Source organism: Gossypium arboreum, chromosome 2 (genome assembly GCF_025698485.1).
Source record: "Gossypium arboreum isolate Shixiya-1 chromosome 2, ASM2569848v2, whole genome shotgun sequence".
Taxonomy (NCBI): domain Eukaryota; kingdom Viridiplantae; phylum Streptophyta; class Magnoliopsida; order Malvales; family Malvaceae; genus Gossypium; species Gossypium arboreum.
This window is the reverse complement of record NC_069071.1, coordinates 62,593,496-62,608,439: the sequence shown is the minus strand read 5'-3', so window position 1 is coordinate 62,608,439 and position 14,944 is coordinate 62,593,496.

Here is a 14,944-nt window from a genome sequence, read left to right as displayed (position 1 = left end):
ATAATACATATGGACTCGTTTTCCAGCTATTCACAGGCCTACTCACACAAGCTGTCAATCAGGACATAGCTCCACAGTGCTGCTCACACAAGCTGTCAGGTATTTGCAACACATGCTGGACTACCCAGCCACTGGCAGTGTAACACCCCTAACTCGTGACCGACGCCGGTGTCGGACACGAGGGGTTAACGGCCAAACCCTCTCAAGATACCAACCAATTTGACATTACCAGTCAGGCTGGAAAACTGCGTCACCGTCGCCTTAAAAATCATATCTCGAGTTTCAAAACTCGGAAACTGGTTTCGTAAATTTTCCCTGAATTTATACTCATATGTCCATCCATGGATTTATTTTTAGAATTTTTGGTTGGGCCAATTGGTACAGTTTATTAGTTAAAGTCACCCATGTTACAGGGACCGACTGCTCCGACCTTCGCGCGTTACAACTTGAATATCTCTCTGTACAGGGCTTTAATACTGGTGCCGTTTGTTTCTAATGAAACTAGACTCAAAATGGAATCTTTACATATAAGGCATGACTCCTAATTCTTTCTGGATAATTTATGGTAAATTTTCAAAGTCGCGACAGGGGACCCAGAAACCGTTCTGGCCCTGTCTCACGAGAACTTTAATATTTCCCAGTATACTGCTCATATGGTCGTTTCGTTTCGTCCATATAAAAATAGATTCATCAAGGTTCAGTTCCATAATTTACTCACTATTTAATTCTACTTCTACTATTTTTAGTGATTTTTCAATCTCATCTCACTGCTGCTGTCCGCAACAGTTACTGCAGTAGACTATGCCAATTTCGTGAATTTTTCCTTGGCCTTAATCATCCATCATACATGACGCAAATTATGGCTACCTTATCAAAATTTGAGTTTCTAAGACTCGTGGCTATAGGTTCTAGCATCCCACTCGACGACCACATAGGCCATTTTCACATGGCTTAAAGTTTACAACCCACAATTCGACAAAATATAATAGCCTATACATGCCAAATGTTCTTCAACAACAAAAACAATACCACAAGATTTCAGCGGTGTGATGACTTCAACGACGGTTCCGAACGCAACAATATGAGTCCAAGAGACCTAAAATGGGTGACAAGAAAACACCGAGTGAGTTTACAACTCAGTAAGTCATAAGCATTCATCAATCCACTAATAAAGTCACTACAACATGTACAAAAAGCGAGGCTAGGTACTCATCCATATCGAATCTATACCATAATACCTCGGACCTTTCGGTCCAATCTCGTACCAAGTCATACATCCACATTCCATATTCTACACAACAAGATAATCGAAGCATTTTACACATTAACTCATTTTCCAGCACAACCATACAATTTCAATCATCACATAGATTTAAGGCTTACCAATTCAACCCCAAGCATGGGCGTATTTTCTATTCATCATGAGCTCGAGGTACTTACCCGATCCGCTGTCAGGGATTAACTCGATAATGTCGCACACTCGGTGCCAATTGTAATACAAGAGCATATAGTGAATCCGCACACTTAGTGCTATATATTTTCAGCTCGCACACTTAGTGCTATATAATTTTCAGCTCGCACACTTAGTGCTATATAATTTTCAGCTCGCACACTTAGTGCTATATAATCAAACTCGCACACTTAGTGCTGTACAATTTTAAACCCGCACACTTAGTGCCAATCTTGTCACCGTGTCCATTTATACCCGCACACTTAGTGCCGAGACCAATACCTTATGCATTTTGCTGCCTTTATACATTCAACAATGGCATCATTCCATACACATACATTTCCATTTACACATCAATTCATTTAAACACAATTGTGTATATATTATGGTCATTTACATCAACACCAAATATATGCTTAATGACTTACCTTATATTGGATGAAACGATTTCCAATCGACTACTCGATTATCTTTCCTTTGCCTTTGCTTGATTCTCCACCTCTAGCTTCTTGAGCTAAATTTAACAAATAAATTGGTTTTATCATTTGAGCATCGGAAGAGAATTCAAGATGCCTAGCCAATATATAAATATCTACTCATTAGGCATCAAAGTCGCATATGTACAAAATCATGAATCGAACTCAACACCTTAGTTAGTATTCCTCTTAGCGAATTTTCTAAGCCAAGAATAGGCATCAATATGCTTGCCTCTAACCGAATGCATGCACACCAATTTCCCCTCATGTGGCCGAATATGCATGTCCATGTTGAGGCCGATTATGCATAATACCACACAAAACAGCATGCATTTTACTAACTAACGCATTACATATTGTAGCTCAATACACATCTCTCATGTACTACATAACCGAAAACATCATCCCAAGCAAATATATACCTTGAAATAGTATATATGTCATACCAATTCATCATGTGCAAACACATATTCAAAGCTCAAATCTTACCTACCATGCAACATGCATGAATCATACTTAATGGATATACCATGACCGAATACATCACAACACCATCATTTTGGTCATGATTAAGCAAAGAACTTAATGTCTCACTCAAAAATACTAAAAAGAAAGTCCAAGAGCCATCAATCCCCATCACATACACCATTAACAAGCTTCATATTTAACATGCAATGGCATTAACACAAAATCCACCTTGGCCAAATACCATTCCCATGGCATAACAAGGATTTGAACCATGGCTAACATGCACATCAAGTTAGCAACCAAAACAAGCATGAATCTCATGACACAACCTCAAACATACCTTAATCTTGATGCAAATATAGCCAAATCTCCTTCTAGTTCTCTTCTAAACCAAGCATGAAGCAAAAATCCTCCCTTTTCCTTAGTATTTTCGGCCAAAGAAGAGAAAAATGGATGAACAAAATTTTCTTTTTCTTCCACAATGCACGCAAAGGGGGGTTTCACTCACACACACACATTTTTTTTTCTTTCTTTATTACCCATACTCATTTGTTTATTGTTTCTCCCTAGTGCACCAACAAAACATGTTTCATGACATGTTTAGCCCATGATTCCTTGTCATGGCGGCCACTTCATGTTAGGGGAAATTTGACATGCAAATCCCTTATTTTTGCATGCATTATCAACTAGTCATCCCACATTTCCCCATCATACTTTCAATGTTTACTACTAGGCCCTTTCTAGTGAAATTCACATTTATAACTCTAAATCGAAACATCAAAAATGTCACACATGAATTAACACATATTATAGGCATCAAAATAAATTATAAATTATTTTTATGCCTCGGTTTTGGTCCCGAAACCACATCCCGACTAGGGTCAATTTTGGGATGTCACAACTCTCCCCACTTAAGAAATTTTCGTCCCGAAAATCTTACCGTAAATAGGCTCGGGTATCGCTCTCTCATAGAGTCCTCAAGTTCCCAAGTGGCTTCTTCAATTCGTGTTTATGCCACAACACCTTCAGTAATGGGATTTTCTTGTTTCGTAGGTCTTTTACTTCACGCATCAGAATGCGAACCGACTCTTCTTCATAACTCAAATTAGGCTGAACCTCGACCTCAGATGGAGTAATTACGTGCGTCGGGTCAGACCTATATCTTCGAAGCATCGAAACATGGAAAACGTTGTGAATCTTTTCGAGCTCAGGGGGGTAAAATTAATCGGTACGCTACTGGCCCAATTCGTTCAGATACTTCATACGGACCGATGAACCTCGGACTCAATTTGCCCTTATGTCCAAATCTAAGCACCTTCTTCCAGGGTGAAACTTTGAGAAATACCTTGTCTCCAACCTGATATTCAATGTCTTTCCTTTTTCAAATCCGCATACGACTTTTGGCGATCCGTAGTGACCTTCAAACTTTCACGAATCACTCGAACTTTTGCTCGGTATCCTTCACCAAATCAACCCGAAGAATTTACCTTCACTAAGTTCAGTCGAGAATAATGGGGTACGGCATTTACGATCGTATAAAGCCTCGTAAGGCGCCATCTTAATACTTGATTGAAAGCTATTGTTGTGCGAATTCAATCAAAGGCGATACTGGTTCCATGAACCACTAAACTCAAGGATACAACATCTCAACATATCCTCGAGTATTTGAATTATCCGTTCGGATTGACCATCGGTTTGGGGGTGAAAGGCGGTCTTTGAAATGCAACTTGGTACCCAAAGCTACTTGAAATTTCTTCCAAAATCGCGAGGTAAATCTCGGATCTCTATCCGACACAATAGAAATCGGTACCCGTGTAATCTCAATCGAGAAGCGTACAATTGGCTAATTTGTCCATTGAAAAATCCAGACGTCACGGGGACAAAGTGAGCCGACTTAGTCAATCGATCTACCACGACCCAAACCGCATCCTTCTTACTTGCGACAATGGCGGTCAGGATACAAAGTCCATTGTGACTCGATCCCATTTCCACTCGGGTATCGTGATTGGTGAAGTAATCTGAAGGCACCGATGTTCCGCTTTCACTTGTTGACATATTAGACATCTCAAACAAAGTCGGAGATGTCTCGCTTCATACCATGCCACCAAAACCGACGTTTCAATTCATTGTACATCTTCGTACTCCCGGGTGGATTGCCATTCGGCTACAATGGGCTTCATTGAATTATCGAAATGAGTTCGAATTCTTTGGGACACAGACGACTTTTGAACCTCAAACAATCGTCATCGTCGATTTGAAACTCCGAGTCCTTGTTCGAACACATGCAGCCCGTTTTGCAACCAACTCGTCGTCGACTTTACGAGCTTCTCGAATTTGGTGTGTCAATAATGGTTTGGCTTTCAATTCAGCCACTAACACACCGGATCGGATCGGAGACAAGTGCACATTCATCGCTCGTAAAGTGAATAACGATTTACGACTCAAGGCATCCGCAACCACATTCGCCTTTCCCGGGTGATAGTCAATGATCACTCATAATCCTTTACTGACTCGAGCCAACGTCTTTGTCGCAGATTTAAGTCTCTTTGGGTCATCAAATATTTGAGACTTTTGTGATCCGAGTATACATGGCACCTTTCACCAAATAAGTAATGTCGCCAAATCTTTAAAGCGAATACGATGGCGGCCAATTCGAGATCATGAGTCGGATAATTTTTCTCATGTGGCTTTAATTGCCTCGACGACAGGCCACAACTCGACCTTCTTGCATTAATACGCAACCTAACCCAAGTAGAGATCGTCACTATAAATGACAAACTCTTTGCCCGATTCGGTTGCACTAGAATTGGGGCTTCATCAAATAAGCTTTCGGTTGATCAAAACTTTTTGACATTTCTCCGTCCATTCGAACTTAACATCCTTTTGGAGTAACCGTCATTGGCGTGGCTATCGTCGAGAAACCTTTTACAAATCGTCGGTAATAACCAAGCAAGCCCCAAAAAGCTCCTAACGGTAACATTCCTTGGTGGTTTCCAATCGACTATGGCTGAATTTTGTTGGGTCCACCCGACACCGATGCGGACACCACGTGCCCCAAAAAGCTAACCTCTTTCAACCAAAATTCACATTTCTTGAACTTTATGTATAATCGCTTATCTCGTAAGATTTGCAACACTAGCCTCGGTGTTCAAGATGCTCGGTTTCATCTCTCGAATAGACCAAAATGTCATCGATAAATACAACTACGAACCGATCCAAGTATGGCCTGAAAATTCTATTTATTAAATCCATAAACACCGAGGGCATTAGTGAGCCCAAACGGCATCACCAAGAATTCGTAGTGACCGTACCTCGTTCTAAAAGCGGTTTTGGGTATGTCCGATTCTCGGACCCTCAACCGATAGTACCCGACCTCAAATCTATCTTTGAAAACACCGAGGCTCCTTTTAATTGATCAAACAAATCGTCAATTCGTGGCAATGGATATTTATTCTTTATCGTCACTTTATTGAGTTGACGATAGTCGATGCACAACCTCATGGTTCCGTCCTTCTTCTTCACAAACAATACAAGCGCCCCATGGAGAAAAACTCGGTCGAGCGAAACCTCTATCCGTCAATTCTTTGCAATTGAACCTTCAATTCCTTTAATTAAGTTAATGCCATACGACACGGGGCTATTGAAATCGGCGTAGTACCGGAACAACTTCGATGCGAATTCCACTTCTCGAACCGGTGGCAATCCCGTAACTCCTCGGGAAAAACATCCGAATACTCACAAACCACCGGTACCGATTCGAGTTTCCTTTCCGTCTCTTTACTTTCAAACACATACGCAAGGTATGTTTCACACCCTTTTCACATACCTCCGGCGGTCATAGAAGATATTATCATTTGGCGCTCCTTTTAAATCGATGAGACTCGACTCGGACTACCTCATTATTTGCACTCCTCAAATCAATGGTTTTCCTTTTGCGATCCACTCTTTGCATCATGTACTGATCACCAATCCATACCAAGAATAACATCAATTCATTAAATGGTAGAAGCATCGGATCGGTAGGAAAAGCGGATTCTCGAATTATTAGGGGCATCTCTTGCACACTTTATCAACAATACGTATCGACCCAAAGGGTTTGACACTCGAATTATGAACTCGATGAGACTCAACGGTAGAGTCTTACCGGATGCTAAGGTTTCACATACATATGAATGAGTAGAGCCGGGGTCAATCAATGCAATCACACTACTATCAAAGAGAGTAAAAGTACCAGTGATAACGTCAGGGGAGGATGCCTCCTCTCGTGCGCGAATGGCATATGCTCTAGCAGGAGTACGGGTCTCGGATCGGACAGCCGTATTAGAGGCTCCTCTCTGATTACCACCCCTACCTCCAGAGATTCTCGGGGGCCTACCTCCAGCCGTCGTTCCACTAGGTCTTGTACCTTGCGTCTTATTCCTCTCATCTAGCTCGTGCAATCTCTAATGAAGTGGTCCTTGAACCGCATCCATAACAGCCCTATTAGCAGACTTACCCCAACATTCACCTAGGTGTCGTCTTCCACATTGGGGCATTCGGGTGTCTCTTGACGATTATTGCCCACACTAGCTCTTGAAGTAGCTCGAGAGTCCGTCAATGGTGGGGCTCTAATGGAAATTCCTGATCGTCCTCGACTTCTGGTGTCCTCCACGAACCTCTCTACAGTAGAGAACGGAGCTTTACTCGTCGATCTTTTACGGTAATCTCTTGCTTCAAATTCAGCCTTCTTCTTCTCCTTCCCAAGTTCTTCCGCCTTGCAGGCTCGTTAGACTAGTGTCACGAACTCCTTTATCTCCAAAATTCCCACTAGTAACTTTAACTCTTCATTCAATCCTTCTTCAAATCTTTTGCACATCGCAACCTCATCAGCCACACACTCCCGAGCATACCGACTAAGTCTTACGAACTCATATTCAGTATTCGATACGGTCATCCGGCCTTGCTTGAGTTCCAAAAATTCCTTACGCTTCTGATCGATGAACCGTTGACTAATGTATTTCTTTCGAAATTCGGATTGAAAGAAATCCCAAGTAACTCGTTCATTTGGGATTATGGAAATTAAAGTCCTCCACCAATAGTAAGTCGAGTCTCTTAACAAGGATATAGCACACTTAAGACATTCATCGGTGTGCATGACAGTTCATCTAACACTCTAATGGTGTTATCGAGCGAAACTCACCTTTTCGGCATCATCAAGAACTATGGCCTTGAACTCCTCGGCCCCGCTTCCTAATCAAGTCCACGGTGGTTTACTCACCTCACGGGATCAATAACTGGAGGCATTGCGGGCTCTTGGGGTGGAGTATTTAAATTCGGGAATGGTTAGACACCGGGTTGGTTCGGGCATATTGCGCGACCCACTCATTCATCATGGTGAAGAAGGCTTGTTTCGCCTTCATTTTGATTATTCGCGGATGATGAGGCTCAACAGCGGTGTCCCTTGTGCGGAGCAGCCGCTACACCTTCAACGTCATCCGCCAAGGGTCTCTATCCGGGTTCCATTGCTATTTAAAATAAAAATTTCAACCGTCAAGTCATCACATTATTCAGCACTAACAATTTGGCATGTATAGCTAGACTCACACGCGCTATGGTAGTCCTAGAACCGACCAAACCATAGCTCTGATACCAATAAAATTGTAACACCCCTAACTCGTGACCGGCGCCGTGTCGGACACGAGGGTTAACAACCAAACCCTCTCAAGATACCAACCAATTTGACATTACCAGTCAGGCTGGAAAACTGCGTCACCGTCACCTTAAAAATCATATCTCGAGTTTCAAAACTCGGAAACTGGTTTCGTAAATTTTTCCTGAATTTAGACTCATATGCCCATCCATGGATTTATTTTTAGAATTTTTGGTTGGGCCAATTGGTACAGTTTATTAGTTAAAGTCACCCATGTTACAGGGACCGACTGCTCCGACCTTCGCGCGTTACAACTTGAATATCTCTCTGTACAGGGCTTTAATACTGGTGACGTTTGTTTCTAATGAAACTAGACTCAAAATGGAATCTTTACATATAAGGCATGACTCCTAATTCTTTCTGGATAATTTATGGTAAATTTTCAAAGTCGCGACAGGGGACCCAGAAACCGTTCTGGCCCTGTCTCACGAGAACTTTAATATTTCCCAGTATACTGCTCATATGGTCGTTTCGTTTCGTCCATATAAAATAGATTCATCAAGGTTCAGTTCCATAATTTACTCACTATTTAATTCTACTTCTACTATTTTTAGTGATTTTCAATCTCATCTCACTGCTGCTGTCCGCAACAGTTACTGCAGTAGACTATGCCAATTTCGTGAATTTTTCCTTGGCCTTAATCATCCATCATACATGACGCAAATTATGGCCACCTTATCAAAATTTGAGTTTCTAAGACTCGTGGCTATAGGTTCTAGCATCCCACTCGACGACCACATAGGCCATTTTCACATGGCTTAAAGTTTACAACCCACAATTCGACAAAATATAATAGCCTATACATGCCAAATGTTCTTCAACAACAAAAACAATACCACAAGATTTCAGCCGGTGTGATGACTTCAACGACGGTTCCGAGCACGCAACAATACGAGTCCAAGAGACCTAAAATGGGTGACAAGAAAACACCGAGTGAGTTTACAACTCAGTAAGTCATAAGCATTCATCAATCCACTAATAAAGTCACTACAACATGTACAAAGAACGAGGCTAGGTACTCATCCATATCGAATCTATACCATAATACCTCGGACCTTTCGGTCCAATCTCGTACCAAGTCATACATCCACATTCCATATTCTACACAACAAGATAATCAAGCATTTTTACACATTAACTCATTTTCCAGCACAACCATACAATTTCAATCATCACATAGATTTAAGGCTTACCAATTCAACCCCAAGCATGGACGTATTTTCTATTCATCATGAGCTCGAGGTACTTACCCGATCCGCTGTCCGGGATTAACTCGATAATGTCGCACACTCAGTGCCAATTGTAATACAAGAGCATATAGTGAATCCGCACACTTAGTGCTATATATTTTCAGCTCGCACACTTAGTGCTATATAATTTTCAGCTCGCACACTTAGTGCTATATAATTTTCAGCTCGCACACTTAGTGCTATATAATCAAACTCGCACACTTAGTGCTGTACAATTTTAAACCCGCACACTTAGTGCCAATCTTGTCACCGTGTCCATTTATACCCGCACACTTAGTGCCGAGACCAATACCTTATGCATTTTGCTGCCTTTATACATTCAACAATGGCATCATTCCATACACATACATTTCCATTTACACATCAATTCATTTAAACACAATTGTGTATATATTATGGTCATTTACATCAACACCAAATATATGCTTAATGACTTACCTTATATTGGATGAAACGATTTCCAATCGACTACTCGATTATCTTTCCTTTGCCTTTGCTTGATTCTCCACCTCTAGCTTCTTGAGCTAAATTTAACAAATAAATTGGTTTTATCATTTGAGCATCGGAAGAGGAATTCAAGATGCCTAGCCAATATATAAATATCTACTCATTAGGCATCAAAGTGCATATGTACAAAATCATGAATCGAACTCAACACCTTAGTTAGTATTCCTCTTAGCGAATTTTCTAAGCCAAGAATAGGCATCAATATGCTTGCCTCTAACCGAATGCATGCACACCAATTTCCCTCATGTGGCGAATATGCATGTCCATGTTGAGGCCGATTATGCACTTAATACCACACAAAACAGCATGCATTTTACTAACTAACGATTACATATTGTAGCTCAATACACATCTCTCATGTACTACATAACCGAAAACATCATCCCAAGCAAATATATACCTTGAAATAGTATATATGTCATACCAATTCATCATGTGCAAACACATATTCAAAGCTCAAATCTTACCTACCATGCAACATGCATGAATCATACTTGTGGATATACCATGACCGAATACATCACAACACCATCATTTTGGTCATGATTAAGCAAAGAACTTAATGTCTCACTCAAAAATACTAAAAAGAAAGTCCAAGAGCCATCAATCCCCCATCACATACACCATTAACAAGCTTCATATTTAACATGCAATGGCATTAACACAAAATCCACCTTGGCCAAATACCATTCCCATGGCATAACAAGGATTTGAACCATGGCTAACATGCACATCAAGTTAGCAACCAAAACAAGCATGAATCTCATGACACAACCTCAAACATACCTTAATCTTGATGCAAATATAGCCAAATCTCCTTCTAGTTCTCTTCTAAACCAAGCATGAAGCAAAAATCCTCCCTTTTTCCTTAGTATTTTCGGCCAAAGAAGAGAAAAATGGATGAACAAAATTTTTCTTTTTCTTCCACAATGCACGGCAAAGGGGGTTTCACTCACACACACACATTTTTTTTCTTTCTTTATTACCCATACTCATTTGTTTATTGTTTCTCCCTAGTGCACCAACAAAACATGTTTCATGACATGTTTAGCCCATGATTCCTTGTCATGGCGGCCACTTCATGTTAGGGGAAATTTGACATGCAAATCCTTATTTTTGCATGCATTATCAACTAGTCATCCCACATTTCCCCATCATACTTTCAATGTTTACTACTAGGCCCTTTCTAGTGAAATTCACATTTATAACTCTAAATCGAAACATCAAAAATGTCACACATGAATTAACACATATTATAGGCATCAAAATAAATTATAAATTATTTTTATGCCTCAGTTTTGTGGTCCCGAAACCACATCCCGACTAGGGTCAATTTTGGGATGTCACAGGCAGGACATACGAGACCAGCCCCCGTTTCACATAAATACATAGGTTCCTAGTGACATGTCACTTGTATCCTATTCTATTCCTATGGTTCAACCAGGATTACTCGCTTGTCGAAACTTTGTCGAATATGTCCAAAGAGTCAATCACAATTCATACAATATTAAGGCATTTAAAACATAAATATAACAATGCATTATTTACATTCGAACTTACCTTGGTAAAAAATAGTAGAATTTGACCTAATCGTCAAACACTTTGTTTTTCCCCCGATCTAGGTCCAAACCCCGTTTTTCTTGATCTATAATGAAAATTTTAACTTATTTAATACACACATTTTTCAATTCAGTCCAAAAATCATATTATGGAAAAATTACATTTTTCCCTTAATGTTTTACATTTTTACAATTTAGTCCCTAGGCTCGTAAATTGAAATGTATTCAATTTCTTCAAAACCCAAGCCTAGCCGAACCATTTTCATACTCATACCAGCCCAAAATTTTCATTTAATCACACTTTTACTACTCATTTTTGTAACTTTTACAAATAGGTCCTTTTTGACATTTTCATCAAAAAGCACTTAGTAAATGTTGTTTATCTTACATCTAACATACATTTTCTACGATTATACATCAAAATAAACAAATATCTATCATGGGTAAAAATTTAAACTTTGATTATTTCTTACATTAGTGGTAGAAATAGATAGATTGAGTTACAACGACTTCAAAAATGTAAAGAGCATTTAAAATGGGGCAAGAACGGACTTACAATTGAGCTTAGAAGATGAACAAACCCTAGCTATGTCTTCTTAGGAATATTCGGCCATGGGAGAGAAGATGGACAAAGATTTTGGCTTTATGTTGCTTTTCAATTCATTTAATTACCAAACTACCAAAATGTCCTTTTCTTAAAACATAAAATTTCTCTTACTTCATGTCCATTTTTGTCCACTAACTGAAGTAATGGTCTAATTACCCTCTAAGGACCTCTAATTTAGAATTTCATAGCAATTAGACACCTCTAACTTCTAGAACTCAAGTTTTGTACTTTTTACAATTTAGTCCTTTTTGCTAAATTGAGTGCTTAAATGTCAAAATTTTCGAACGAAATTTTCACAGAATCATTCCATAAAACTGTAGACCATAAAAATATAAGAAAAATAATTTTTTTCATCAGATTTGTGGTCTTGAAATCATTGTTTTGACTAGACCCAAAATCGGACTGTTAATGGCCCTCAGACACAGGCCTTTCACTATCAAACATAGACGCAACTCTTTGAACTGAAGTTGAAGCATTGCTCTCAGCTTCCTTGGATTCAGCTCTAGCTCGGTTAGATGACATTACTATATGAAAAACACATTTAAAATGATCAAGAGTCATCACACCATCACAATTTATATAATGACATGTATAGCTAAACTTGAGTTTACTATGTCAAACTTGAGAATCGGCTAAACCGCAACTCTGATACCACTAAATGTAACACCCCTAACCCGTATCCGTCGTTGAAATAGGGTTTTGGAGCATTACCAGAACTTTCAGAACATTTTACAGATAATTCTTATAATTTACTTTTCATTCACCGAGATCATTCAAAATGTCCCTTAATTGAACCTTCGAGGCCCAATACGAGCATTAGAGTCTAGTTAGGACTTAATCGAGACCTCTAAGAATTTTTCACGAAATTGTGCAGGGCTCAAACTCTCATGTGGTCCAAGGGACACGCTCGTGTGACCTGGGGTATGCCATGTTAGAGGCTATGTTTGACCCTGTATGACTCTCTGACTTGCACTCACGGCCATGCCACACACCCGTGTGCTAGGCCGTGTGGTCACTGAATTCAATTCAAAATTAGGTACAGGTTTCACACAGCCAAGACACACGCTCGTGTTCTAGGCCGTGTGGCACATACGGCTGACACACACCCCCGTGTCTCTACTCGTGTGCTCAATTTTGAGCATTCTATTTCTAAAAATTAAGGTGCAGGGGAAACACAGCCTAACCACATGCCCATGTTACCAGGCCATGTGTCACACACGGTCTAGACACACTTTCGCGTGTCTGCCTGTGTGAACAAAATAAAGCCATTTCTAGCTTCATTTCTCACCTAAAATTTCACCCAAGACCTGTACTTGAAACACATATCCAATACCAACCAATCCAATCATTCAAATTAGACAATTCTATCTTTCATCATGCATACCATTACATGCATATGTGTTTGTAAACTTACCTTGATTTAACTTAGGCAATAACAACATTTGATCACATGTACTCAACTTAACACATGTATATTTGTATATATATATATATATATATCATAATAACCTACTTAGAAATACCAAAATGAACCATTACTAGCCATTCCAATGGCTAGGTTAGAAAACATCATTTTCAAGCCAGTAATGGTCAAGTTGTCCTATACATGCCATTATACGAAAATGATTTCACTACATGATACTCAAAATAGCTAGTTGATAGTGTGATTATGCTCCTATGATCTTCCAACCTTCATGAGCTTCTAAGCACTATAAAACAGGGAAAAATAAACAGAGTAACCATTACATGCTTCGTAAGTTTGTATAATAGAAACTAAACTTACCAATCTTGTTTATTAAATTTAAGCATACGGTATCATGTGTTCCATCCATTTGGCTAAATTTTCTAAGCACATACATTCAATCAAAAATGTTAGTTACCAAAATCTTCACATCAATCAAGTAACATAGATGAGCTCACCAAGCAATATTCTTCCAAGTTATTATTATTTCATCTCAAGGTTTTTATGGCATGTCAAGAGTTCTATGTCCATTGAATCATTGAAATTTCGATGAAGGCCAAAGTAGTACACTCGAGGTGTACGATTCATTAATCTATCAATTCTTATCGAGGTTACCCCTTAAGGTACTTAACCAAGAAACACATTCTTGAGCCAAATGTCGGATAATAGGATTACCAGTCCAAGCTAAATCCTTTATATAACATATGCTCAAAAGAGCTCGACTAGGATTCCCAGTCCAGGCTAAACCCTAATCGTAACACATACTCGAGTGGTATTATATCAGGATTTCCCGTCTGGGCTAAATCCTTTCTATAAACAAGGCCAAAAGGATTACTCATTCAAGCTAAATCTCTTCCGCAACAAATGCAAGACCTCATTCATTTCAGGAAAGCACACCTACTCATTAGAACTCAACATTCAATCGGGACTTAACCCATTTTTCACCATTCCAAGCATGTATCAATTTTCCATCATAGCATACAAGTAAAGCACATCAACATAAATCACATTACATACAAACACAACATTCAAATAACATAATTACATGTTCGATTAAGTTACACGAACTTAACTTGACACTTGCTCACCTTAGAAATCTACTAATCCGAAATCTTCTCTTTTTCTCGATCTAACCTTGAATTAGTGTTGTCTGGATCTATATAAATAACTTAAATCATCAATTTCATACATTTTATACTCGTTGGGACTCAATTTACATTCTAGGAAAAAAATACCATTTTGCCCCAAACTTCTTCCTAAATTTTGATTTTGTCCTTAGGCTCGGAAAATGAATCTTGTGTAAATTACTCCCCATTCTAAGCCTAACCAAAGCTCCATTACAAATTTTACAGCACATGTATTCATAAAATTTTAGAATTTTTCATCAAATTTTACAAATTTTCATTTTAGTCCCTAAATCATATTTTCATCAAAAATTACTTTGTAAAAGTTGTTTATCTATCAATAATCTTTCAT